Source organism: Cetorhinus maximus, chromosome 14, assembly GCF_964194155.1.
Source record: "Cetorhinus maximus chromosome 14, sCetMax3.hap1.1, whole genome shotgun sequence".
In the NCBI taxonomy this organism is placed as follows: domain Eukaryota; kingdom Metazoa; phylum Chordata; class Chondrichthyes; order Lamniformes; family Cetorhinidae; genus Cetorhinus; species Cetorhinus maximus.
This window is the reverse complement of record NC_135892.1, coordinates 103,885,269-103,898,837: the sequence shown is the minus strand read 5'-3', so window position 1 is coordinate 103,898,837 and position 13,569 is coordinate 103,885,269. Positions and strand designations below refer to the sequence as shown.

The 13,569-nt window shown below is 44.2% G+C and overlaps 1 protein-coding gene across 4 annotated transcripts in view; it reads right to left on the bottom strand.

The window, feature by feature from the left end:
• Positions 1-13,569, bottom strand: part of smyd3 (SET and MYND domain containing 3) — a 732,860-nt gene that overhangs the window by 622,818 nt on the left and 96,473 nt on the right. The window lies entirely within an intron of this gene.

Sequence of the window (13,569 nt, the reverse complement as noted above, 5' to 3'; positions counted from 1 at the left end):
AATCTCTCTCTATTTCAACAATTGAGTTGAGCAATCCTCATTTTGGATGTTTGAATCTGTTCCAATAATGTTTACATTGTGAAGAACTGCAGGTATACAAAATTATGGGGCATAGATGGAAGGGTAGATAGGAAGAAACTTTTCCCCTTAGCGGAGGTGTCAATAACCAGGGGGCATGTTTTAAGGTAAGGGGCAGGAGGTTTAAAGGGGATTTGAGGAAAAGTTTTTTCACCCAGAGGTTGGTTGGAATCTGGAACTCACTGCCTGAGGGGGTGGTAGAGGCAGGCGCCCTCACAACTTTTAAGAAGTATTTAGATGAGCACTTGAAACGCCATAGCATACAGGGCTACAGGCCAAGTGCTGGAAAATGGGATTAGGATAGATAGGTGCTTGATGGCTGGCATGGACACGATGGGCCGAAGGGCCTGTTTCTGTGCTGTATAACTCTGACTCTGACTGTAATTTTAACCTCAACTTCACACTTCTGCCTACCCCCGATAACCTTTCATCCCCTTTCTTAGCAAGAATCTATCTACATCTGCCTTAAAGATATTAAAGCACTCTGCTTCAACCACCTTCTAGGGAAAGAGAGTTCCAAAGTCTCTGAACTGTCAGAAAAAATTTCTCCACGTCTGGAAATGAGCGACCCCTTATTTTTAAAGGCTGGCCCCTAATTCTAGACTCTCCCACAAGAGGAAACATCCTCTCCACATCCACCTTGTCAAGACCCTTCAGGGTCTCATATGTTTCAATCAAGTCACCTCTTACTCTTCTAAACTTCAGCAGATACAAGCCTAGCCTGTCCAGCCTTTCCTCATAAGGCAACCCACCCATTCCAGGTTATGCAATTATTTCTGCGATGGTTAAGACAGACGCGTATACAGATTGGTAACTTAAGCGCTGTTTACAGGAATCCGGTGAGTACAGGGCTGAGTGAAGCTACAACAGTTCTTAAGGATTAACGATCTCCGTCCAGCCTCAAGCAACAGAAATGGCCGCCGGCAGGAAGCTGCAGAGAGCCAGCCACACAGGGGATCCCAATCCAAGCAGGGCAACCGGCCTTGAAACTACTTCAAAAGCCAAACACTGCAGATGCTGGAAATCTGAAATAAAAACAGGAAATGCTGGAAACACTCAGCTGGTCTGGCAGCGTCTGCGGAGAGAGAAACAGAGTCAACGTTTGACGTCGGTGACCCTTCCAGTTCCAATGAAGCTCAATGTAAGCTCGCGGAGCAACACCTCATCTTTCGACTCGGCAATCTGTAGCCCTATGGACTTAACGGGGAGTCCAACAATTTTAGATCATGACCTCTGCAACCATTTTGTCTCGTGTTTTCGGTTTGCTGGTTTCTGTTTTTCCTGGTTTCTTTATCCCTTTATCTTGCATTGGGACAGCTGCTATCCAGCCATTCACGCCAGATCTCCGCACTACTTATGTTCCTTTGGCCTTTATACCATGAAAGCTTCAGACATTTAATCTCTTTCTCACACACCTTCCTTTTGGTTCTTCCGGCCCCCCCCCAACCCCCTCCACCTTTCACTATGTCAAAACCTACTACATTCCTCTCTTCAGATCTGAAGGAGGGACATCAACCTGTAATGTTAACTCTGTTCCTCTCCACAGAAGCTGCCTAACCCACCAAACTACTTTTGTTGTTGGGAAGTCAAAGGCTAGAGGTCATAGCCAAAAAAAAAATTAGAGCCAGCCCTTTCAGGAATGAAGTTAGGAAACAGTTCCTCAGACAAAGGGACTGGTATAAGTTTGGAACCCTCTCCTCAAACAGGTGATGCTGGATCAGTTGTTAACTCGAAATCTGCAATTGAGGGATTTCTGTTAGCCTAAAGTATTAAAGGGTCCAGGGCAAAGGCATGTACATAGAGCAAGGGCACAGATCAGTCTCCATTTCACTGAACGGCAGAACAGGCTCGAGGGGCTGAATGGCCTCCTCCTGATCCTATGCTTCGAACAGGAGCGGTAAGGGAGAGAAATAGAAGAGAGGATGAGTGACAGCATTAAAACGGAAAAGAACCAGCAGACAATTTTGCACTGCGTGACTAAGAGCAGCCAACTGTGCACATTGCCCATCTTCAGACATACCTCCATCACATACTGTGCCACCTATGAGACTCAAATCTGTCCATCAGCGACATGTCAGTGCAGATTTACACATCAGGACTGCCATTAAAACGAGTGATGCAGGCTCTTTGCCTCAATCCCTCATGCTCGACATGATAACATCAGCTAGGGGTTTTTTTACCTTGATGAGATTTCAGGTAACTCACAACACAAACGTGCGATGCATACAACAAAACCAGAGCCTACAGCCTCCTCAAGGATTTTGGAAAGAAAAAAAGAAACCCTCCAGAGGATTTACAAATGTGCACAAGTGTGGACTGGATGCCAAGGCAGGGAACACATTCCTAAAACAGCTTGTTGGCTCCCAACATGGAAACTACACGCCTATCTGATGACTGCGATCTTGAAACTGTGCTCCGTCCCATATTGCTGCCTAACCCTTGATGACATGAGCCCATTTTCCTCATTCTACCACAGGATGATGAATTCTATTCACCACCACCTCATTTCACCATACCATAAAGCCACATACACTGGTGATGCAGTGAGTTCCGCACACTGCCCTTTCTGAAAGCTTTACCCAAACAAACAGGATCGAAAACTCCTGCACTCTCAATGGCAGCTTCGTGTTCACAGCGCTAGACTACCCACCCAGGAGGTCAAATCCCACCACAGCTCACTGCGAAAAGTCAATTGAACAGATCTGGTAACTGGTGGACTGGTGCCAGTATAAAGCCAACTACGAAAATTTCCAGACGGTTGTTAAAAACCCAACTAACCTCCTGGAAAGCGAACCTGGTCTGGCCAACGTAAAACGTACTCTGTACCATGTCACCCAGATCCCAGGACCATCCACTTAGGTTGATAATAGCGTCTGTATCGTAGAAAAGAAATGACCCAAGGCATATCACAGAAACATAATCATACAAAAATAAACACTGAGTCAAAGAAGGGGTGACTAAAAGCTTGGTCTAAGAGGTAAATTTGAAGGAGGATCTTCAAAGGAGGGGGAGGTGGAGGGGAGGAGATGTATAGCGATGGAATTCCAGAGTTCAGGTCCCAGACAGCTAAATGTGCAGGTGCTGAAGGTGATGCAAATAATTCTTTGTACAACCATTAATATTGCTGCAAGCACAAATAGAAATAGCTTCCCACAATACTTTTTCAGTTTGCATCATGACAAAATGATTTTGGCATTATTGAAACTCAGGAATGATGAGGAGTGGTTTAAAAAGCCACAACAAATGCATCCAGGCTCATCAGCAACTATGACCCATCTGTTGAAGTGGTGCTTTCCTCTTTGAAGGATATTGAGATGTGACTCATTAATCCTATCTGCCTGACAGAACCTGGCCAGGGTGCAAATATTGTGGACCAAATTCAGAATCAGATTTTCTAAGTTACTTTGGCTAGAGACTCGTGCGCAAAACGCATTGTGAAGGTCCCCAGTGAGTGCTCCATTTTGGCTGATCTGGCCTTTCCACCTTATTCTTTTCTGCTCCAGTTTCAAACCCTGTTGCTTGCTCAAGTCCCACTTTAATGCCACTTTTAGAATCACAGGCAGGTTCTTGTGCCCTCCCCTGTGGTGAGTTTGGTGGCAGGGGGGGCATTTAATCAGGTAGGACGGTTTACCTGCAGGTTCCCGGGGGAGGTGGGGGGGGGGGTCCCTCGTTCAAAAGCACTCAGCGCCTGATCGAGGGACCCAGCATCAGGAAGGGGGTTGCCCACTGAGAGATAACCCCCTGCCCTTACTGCCGGCTCCCCTCCCCCACAACCGCCTTCCTTCAATCAATAATTTGTGCTTGGTCCCCTCTTCAGTGCGAAGCCTCGGGCGGGTGTGACTCAGATACTGGCAGCACTCGGTGGGTGGGACAACCACTCTTGGTTGGTTCCGTGATCCCAGGGGTGGGTGAGGGGGACAGGAAGGCCACCGCTGGCCTGTCAAGTGCCTGAGCGGCATTTAATTTGGCAGGGCTTCCTGAAAAGCTACGGGAGTCTCGCTTGCTCTCTCACCAATAGGCAACAGACCACCATCACCTCCACAAAATTCAGCCCATGTAGTCATTGTAGCACAGAAGGCAGCCAGCTGGTCCATCGAGTCCATACCCACTCTCTGTAGAACAATCCAGTCAGCCCCATTGCCCCGCTCTATTCCCGTAGCGCTGCAAGTTTATTGTCCTAAAGTGCCCATCCGGTTTCCATTTGAAATCACTCCTCATCTCTGCTTCCATCGTCCTAGCAGGCAGCAAGTTCCTAAAGCGCTTTACAGCTAATGAAGTAATTTTGATGTGAAGTAGGAAACACAGGAGCCAATTTGCACACAGCAAGGATGTTCTAATCCAGAAAGGTAGTTGGTGGGGACAGAACTGGAGCCAATCTTTACATTTATATTTATTGACAAAGGTACATATTTAAAAGTGGGAGGCGGTGGCATAGTGGTATTGTCACTGGACTAGTATTCCAGAGACTCAGGATAATGCTCTGGTGGACCCAGGTTCAAATCCCACCACAGCAGATGGTGAAATTTGAATTCAATAAAATTCTGATGATGACCATGAAATTTTGATGATGACCACGATGTCCTTAAGTCAAATATGGTTCTTCCCAAAGGTGAGTGGCAGAGTTTAAAGTGTTAATTTTGTCCTTAAAATTGGCTCTTAAAATCTAATCTAGTCTATGATTAGCAGTAACTGGAAAGTACTGTGTAAGCAATACTTGCAGTTTAGACAGGGTAAGCTCCTCACTCTCACTCTGTGGGAGCTGAGTAGTAAATTAGCTAACTGGCTGAATCTGGCTGCAGTAGTCCCAGTTCAGTTTATGATAAATTCAGGATTCTTTAGTGCGGCCAAGGCAAACGAGCGCAGCTGAGGAAACCGAGTGCAGACTTGGAGTTTGGTGAGTGGGAGAGTTCGGTGAAGGGGAGGAGGTGTTCGTTTCTTTTCTCTATCGTTCTGATCCTGTAGGAATTGGTTCCTACGCTACTACAGGAAAGGGAGCTAGCTGTTTGGTGAGTATCTGGTAAGTGGGTAAGTTCTATTCTATCCCTGAAGTTTAAAATAGTACACAAATTGGCAAAGTTAATAAAATGTATTTTTAAAAAACATAATTACTTAATTGTATTATTCACTTATTTATTTAAAACACATTAAGGATGAAAGGACAGGTGATGTGTCAACGCTGTAGCATGTGGGAGCTCCTTGATAACATTGTGATCCAGGGCAAACAAGCCTGCAGAAAATGTTTGCGGCTCGAGGAACTTCAGCTCAGAGCCATTAAGCTGGAGGCTGAGCTGCAGACTCTGCAACATATCAGGGAGGGGGAACGTTACCTGGACACTTTGTACCAGGAGGCAGTCACACCACTTAGGATAGGGTCTTCTGATTTGGTCAGTAGTCAGGGACAGGAGGTTGGTGACTGCAAATGAGGCAGGCAAGGGGACCCAGAGGGCAGGAGTGTGAGCCTCTGCCATTGCCTAATAGGTTTGAGGTTCTCTCAGCTCGTTTGGATGAGGGTGGGGGCTGCAGGATGGATGATAAAACTGACCATGGCACTGTGGTACAGGAAGCCATTCAAGTGGGGAGAGCAAAAGGGAACGTAGTGGTAGTAGGAGACAGCATAGCGAGGGGGATTGTCAATGGTTCTCTGCAGCAAAGAGCAAGAGTCCAGACAGCTGCGTTGCCTGCCTGGTGCCAGGGTTTAGGACATCTGCTCAGGGAGCTTGCAGTGAGAGGAGAGGATCTGATTGTCATGGTCCATGTAGGTACCAATGACAGAGGTAGAACTAGGAAAGAGCTTCTGCATAGAGAGTATGAGGAGCTAGGCACTAAATTAAAAAACAGAATCTCAATAAACCTTTGGATTATTATCTGTAAATTGGCATAAGGTACATAAAATTAGAGCGATGAATATGTGGCTCATAGTCTGGTGTGGGAGAAGTGGGTTCCGTTTGTGAAGCATTGGTACTAGTATTGGGGAGAGTGGGGGCTGTAACGTTAGAATGGTCTATCCTGAACTGTGCTGGGACCAGCGTTCTTGCGAACCGCATAACTAGGGAAGTTGAGAGGGTTTCGAACTAAATAGTTGGGGGAAGGGATCAAATGTGGAAAGTATGGTATATCAAAGAGTAGAGACAAGGTAAGAGAGGAAAATAGTAATATGGGAAATGAGGGTTCGAGGAAGGCAGGAAGGGACAGAGATAAAACCGAGGAATGCACAAAAGAATCAAGACTAGATGTTACAAATATAACAAAAAGACTAAACTAAAGGCTCTATTACAAATGCTATGTGCATTCAGATGCAAAGTAAATGATTGATAGCGCTCATTGAAATAATATGAACTGATAGCCATTACGGAGACCAAGCTGCAGGATGACAATGATTGGGGCCTGAATATTATGGGGTATATGACATTCAAGACTAGGAAGCTGGTGAAGGTGAAGGTAAAGGTGGAGGGGTAGCACTGTTAATCGAGGATAGCATTTGTGCAATAGTTTGAGATGACCTTGGTCCAGATCAGGATGTAGAATCGGTTTGGGTGGAGATGAGGAATAGTAGGGGAAAGTCATCGCTAGTGGGGGGTGGTCTACAGGCCCCTTAACGGTAAGCACAATGTAGAACAATGCATACAAGAAGAAATATTGTGTGCTTGCAATAAAGGGATGGCAATGATCATGGGTGACTTTAATCTACATATAAACTGGAAAAATCAAATTGGCAGTAGTAGCCTGGATGAGGAGTTCATAGACTGCTTTTGAGATAGTTTCTTAGAACAGCATGTTCTGGAACCAACCAGAGAGCAGGTTATAAGAGACTTGGTATTGTGTCATGTGACAGGATTAAAGAAACCCCTAGGTAGCAGCGACCACAATGTAATTGAATTTTACATCCAGTTTGAAAGGGAGAAGAGTGGGTCTAAGACTAGTATTTTAAACTTAAATAAGGGCAACTATGTGGGCATGAAAGCTGATCTAGCTGAAGTGAACTGCGATACTAGACGAGGGGATAGATCAATAGAGAAGCAGCGGCAGACATTTAAGGGGGTATTTCAGAGTACTCAGAATAAATATATTCTTACTATAAAGGAAAATTCTAAGGGGAGGACCCACCATCTGTGGTCAACTAAAGAAGTTAAGGAAAGCATCAAACTTAAGGAAAGAGCAATTAACTGAGCAATGATGAGCGGTAGGTCAGACAATTGGTCAGAATATAGAGAATGAATAAAAGGTTAATCAGGAGAAAAAAATTAGAGCATGTGAGGAAGCTAGCTAGAAATGTAAAAACAGATAGCAAGAGTTTCTACAGGTACATAAAAAGGAAGAGTAGGTGAGTGAGTGTTGGCCCTCTAGAGAGAGTGACAGTGGGGAGTTAATAGTTGATAATAAAGAAATAGCAGATGAAACGAATAGATGTTTTGCTTCTGTCTTCACCATAGAGAATACAAAAAAAATCCCAGTAATAGCTGTAAATCAGAAAGTGGAGGAGAGAGAGAGAGGAACTTGGTGAAATTACAATCACTAGGGAAGCGGTACTGAGCAAACTAATGGAGCTGCGAGCTGACAAGTCTGTGTGTCCTGATAAACTTCATCCTAGGGTCTTAAAAGAGGTGGCTAATGAGGTAGTAGATGCGTTGGTGTTAATTTTCCAAAACTCACTAGATTCTTGAAAGGTTCCATCAGACTTGGAAATAGCTAATATAACCCATCTATTCAGGAAGGGAGAGAGGCAGAAAACAGGAAACTATAGGTCAGTTAGCCTGATATCTGTCATGGGGAAGGTGTTAAGAGTCAACCATTAGAGAGATTATAGCTGGGCACTTAGAAAAACTCAAGGTAATCAGAAAGAGGCAGCATGGTTTTATGAAAGGGAAATCATGTTTAACCAATTTATTAGAGGTATTTGAAGGAGTAATGGGTGGTGGATAGAGGGGAGCCTGCAGACGTACTGTACTTAGATTTCCAGAAGGCATTTGATAAGGCGCCACATCAAAGGTTATTGCAGGAAATAAAAGCTCATGGTGTCGGGGGTAACATATTAGCCTGGATAGAAGATTGGCTGGCTGGCAGAAAGCAGAGAGTATGCATAAATGGGTCTTTGTCTGATTAGCAGGATATGGCTAGTGGAGTTCCACGGGGATTTTGTGCTGGGGCCTCAACTTTTTACAATTTACATTAATGGCTTAGATGAGGGGAGCAAAGGCATGGTAGCTAAATGTGCAGACGACACAAAAAGATAGGTAGGAAAGTATGTTGTGAAGAAGACATATAGATAGGTTGAGTGAGTGGGCAAAAATCTGGTAGCTGGGAGTATAATGTGGAAAAATGTGAAGTTGTTCACTTTGGCAGGAAGAATGAAAAAGCAGAGTATTACTTAAACGGAGAACAACTGTAGGACTCAGAGGTGCAGAGTGTTTTATGTGTTCTCATGCATAAAAGTCACAAAGTTAGTATGCAGTTACAGCATGTAATCAAGGCGGCTAATGGAATGCTATCCTTTATTACGAGAGGAATAGAACATAAAAGTAAGGATATTATGCTTCAGTTATACAGGGCATTAGTGAGACCGCATCTCAAATACTGTGGGCAGTTTTGTCATAGAGTCATAGAGGTCTACAGCACAGAAAAAGGCCCTTCGGCCCATCGAGTCCGCGCCGGTCAAATAAGTACCTAACTATTCTAATCCCATTTTCCAGCACTAGGCCCATAGCCTTGTATGCCATGGCATCACAAGTGCATATCCAAATACTTCTTAAATGTTGTTATGAGGCTTTCTGCCTCTACCACCCTTTCAGGCAGTGAGTTCCAGATTCCCACCACCCTCTGGGTGAAAACATTCTTCCTCACATCCCCACTAAACCTCCTGCCCCTTACCTTAAATCTATGCCCCCTGGCTGTTGATCCCTCCACCAAAGGGGAAAAGTTCCTTCCTGTCTACCCTATCTATGCCCCTCATAATTTTATGCACCTCAGTCATGTCCCCCCTCAATCTCCTCTGCTCCGGGGAAAATAACCCCAGTCTATCCAATTTCTCCTCATAACTAAAACTCTCCATCCCAGGCAACATCCTGGTAAATCTCCTCTGCACACTCTCTAGTGCAATCACATCCTTCCTATAATGTGGATTCCAGAACTGCACGCAATACTCTAGCTGTGGCCTAACCAGCGTTTTATACAGTTCCAGCATAACCTCCCTGCTCTTATATTCTATGCCTTGGCTAATAAAGGCAAGTATCCCATATGCCTTCTTAACCACCTTATCTACCTGTCCCACTACCTTAAAGGTCCGGTGGACATGTACACCAAGGTCCCTTTGATCCTCAGTATTTCCCAGGGTCCTACCATTCATCGTGTATTCCCGTGCCTTGTTTGTCCTGTCCAAGTGCATCACCTCACGCTTATCCAGATTAAATTCCATTTGCCATTGATCAGTCCATCTGACCAGCCTGTCTATATCCTCCTGTAATCTAAGGCTATCCTCCTCACTATTTACCACCCCATCAATTTTCGTGTCATCCGCGAACTTACTGATCAACCCCACTACATTCAAGTCTAAATCGTTTATATATACCACAAACAGCAAGGGACCCAACACCGATCCCTGTGGAGCCCCACTGGACACAGGCATCCAGTCACAAAAACACCCCTCTACCATCACCCTCTGCTTCCTGCCACTCGGCCAATTCTGGATCCAATTTGCCAAATTGCCTTGGATCCCATGGGCTCTTACCTTCAGTCTCCCATGCGGGACCTTCTGGTCTCCTTATTTAAGGATGGATGTAAATGTGTTGCAGGTGGTTCAGAGGAGGTTTACTAGATTGATACCTGGAATGAGTGAGTTGCCTTGTGAGGAAAGGTTGGGCAGGCTGGAGTTTAGGTGAGTGAGGGGTGACTTGATTGATCTATGAATGATCCTGAATGGTCTTGACAAGATGGATGTGGAAAGGATGTTTCCTCTTACGGCTGAGTCCAGAAGTAAGGGGCACTGTTTTAAAATTAGGGGTCACCCTTTTAGGACAGAGATGAGAATTTTTTTCTCTGAGGGTTGTGCAACTTTGGAACTCTCTGCCTCAGAAGGCGGTGGAAACAGCGTCACTGAATATATTCAAGGCAGAGGTAGATAGATTCTGATTAGGCAAGGGAATCAAATGTTACCTGGAGCAGATGGGAATGTGGAACTCAAAACACAAACAGATCAGCCATGACCTTATTGAATGGCGGAGCAGGCTCAAGGGACCAAGGGGCCTAATTCTGCTCACATTTCGTATGTTCATATGTTCCCCTGGTTAAGAGAATCTGAGTATTTCCAACACTTTCTCTCCAAATAACAAAGATCTCACAAACAGCAATGAGATCATCGCCGGATTATTTTATCTTATACGTTGGCTGAGGGATCAATATTGTGCAGGGCACCGAGGAAAACTCCCCTTCTCTTCTTTGTCATAGCGTGATGGGATCTTTACTTTCACCTGAGAGAGCAGGCAGGGCGTCAGTTTAACATTTCATTTGAAAGACATCCTTAATTTTCTCTTCACCAGTATAAACCTGTACCCTTTTAGCCCACTATCATGGATTGGTACTAACTATGGCTTGGAATTTACCTTCACAGTATCATTTGCTATCTTAAACTCAAGAGGGTCAATTCTCAGTTATGTTAAATGACAGCTTTGTCATTTAATCTCTTCTGCCCCTTAATTTATCCCTGACCTTCTATTCTGCTCCACTTTATTCAACAACATAAAACCCATCACATTTCTACCTCCCTCTCGTTCCAAAGGGGAGTCATATCGGACTCGAAACGTCAACTCAGTTTCTCTCTCCATAGATGCTGCCGGATCTGCTGAGTTTTTCCAACACTTGGTTTTGATTCCAATTCTCATTTGAGAGATAACGCTAATGGTTTCCAAAGATTTCCAGGAACAATGTAAATTATGAATTTTAGGACATGACTCAGGTAAATGTTTTATTCTACTCTAAAATTTCCTTTAATGACTGACACCAGGATTACGTATGAACAAAAGATTTGATGTGTGGAAGCACTGCCCCGGTACAGTAGAAAAACTCAACTGCACAAAAATATTTTTGCAATCAGGTTATTTAAGTAAAGAAATTATGGAAATGTTTACAATTTGCGGCAAGACTGGCCTTTCATCGGACATCGTTTGAAACCTCTCCCTCTCACACGTTATACAGAAGGTGAAACAATTGCTTAAATTAGGCTTGAAAGTAAAAGTAAACTTACTTCTTAAAGCTATCACACATTTATTACATGTTCCAGAGAGGCAGAGAGTAGAATATTGACTTTTTTTTTTACACAGCTGCGGCATTTCTTTATCCTAGTAAATTGTGATTTACTTTCCAAGAAAACAAATCACAAACACTGGTTAGCTCTTCCAAGATCCTGGATCCTTGCAAATCAGCGATGCCAGATCCTATGGGCACTCATCTCCCCTCAATCGTGCCACATTTAGGCTCTCCTGCTAACGGATCCCAAAGGGCATGCCAAATCCCACACTCCACACCCTCAGATGGGACAAACCTCAACATCCTCCTTCACTTTGAGCTGGGAGGTGACAGAGCAAGTGGACTTCAGGATGGCTTTTTTTTTAAAAAAAACAAACCTAAATGGCTTGTAACCAATGAAAATTCAGTCCTCAATCCTGTCCTAGCCGAAGTCATGCCACTGTTGATACCACGACAGCCCAAACTCCCAGAGCAATCTTGCCCTGCAACTCATCAATTTTATCCAACTTGCATATATGTAGTGCCTTCATAATAAAACATCCCAAGACCCTATATCAAACTAAATTAAACACTGAATCACATAAGATTTGACCGAAAGCTTAGCCAAAGAGCTAGGTTTTAAGGAGCATCTTAAAAGGAGGAGAGATAGGCAAAGAAGCTTAAGTAGAGAATTCCAGAGTTTAGGGTCTCAGTAGCTGAAGGCACAGACACAGCTGAGAAAACCAGGAGAGGCTCAAGAGGGCACAATTGGAAGAGCACAGAGATCTCAAAGGGCTGTAGAGCTGGAGGAGGTTAGTGAAATAGGCAAAGGCAAGGCCACCAAGGAATTAGAAAATAAAGATAGAATTTATATTTTTAAAAAACGCGAGGTGTTGCTGAACCAGGGGCCAATGTAGGTCAAGTGAGCACAGGGGTGATGAGCGAATGGGACTTGGTGCGTGTCCGGACAGGGGCAGAGTTTTGGATGAGCTCTTGTTTCCTCACAATACACTCAAGTGTATTTACCTTCAACAATTCAAACCCTCTTCAATCCATTTGACAGTCTGAGCAACTCTTACTGATGAAGTGATCATCACACATTGCCAATCTTCAGTATATGAACTTTGCTTCACGCTGTTTAAAAATCTGAAGGTTACATTGGTATATTCAGGCTTTCAAGATTTTATGTATAGAAGACTCCCTGCACATTCCAAACATCTCCCCTGAGTTAGTCAGTAATGTCACACTTCAAACAGAAAAAACTGTACGGCTACATGGATGGAGGAGATTGGGACCAATTTGAAGCTCTATCAAAGAGTTGGCACAGGCATGATGGACTGAATGTCCTCCTCTGATGTATGATTCCACGACCTCCGAGACAAAACAGGGATGTCACTGCAGGAAGTAACTGATTAGTAATGGAACAGAATCCTGCTGCAAAGACACAAAAATCTGAATTTCAGATCATCAAAAGAAAAGCTGTTCCAATTGGCTGATGGTACAAGGAAGAGGTGGACACAGGTTTAAGGTTTTGGGCAAGAGTTGCAAGGGGGTATGTGACGAAGAAGTTCTTTATGCAGGGAGTGGTAATGGATTGAAACTCGCTGCCCACGAAGATGGTTAGAGACAATGAATGATTTCAAAAGAAAATTGGATGGACTAGAGGGCTAGAGCAGGGGAATGGGACTGACTGGATTGCTCTGCAGAGGGCTAGCGTGGGCTTGATGGGCTGAATAGCCTCCTCATGTCATAATGACTCTGGCTCTAATTTACAGGCCATTGGGAAATTCCTCAAACACCATTCTTCTCCCACTCCCCCCTCCCCACCCACCCTCTCTGACACTCCTCCCCTACCCGACCCAGGTGGTCCACAGATTCCACATAGAAAATCACTGCTTTGCTGCAAGTGGCCAAGATTTCATAACCTGACAGCAAATGATATCCAGCTATAGAGGCGTCAAACTATCTGATTTGAAACTGTTTTAAAAAGCACTGTTATCGAAACAAATAATTCTTTGCTTAAATTTGAATCAATACCTCCAGCGCAATGCTGACATAAGGAACATCTGCAATCCTGGTATCCTGCCAAGTTATTTTCTTTCCCCAAATTTAGCAAAACATGCTACTCTGTTGCAAAAACAAATAAAGGGTTCAGACTTGTCGACACTTGCTTCACACAGGGGAGCACAGACATCAATACAGCAAACTGAAATCGCAAATTGAGCTACTGTGCCTCTTCTATCCTTGCCTGCAGGTCCCTCTGTGATGCTTCAATAT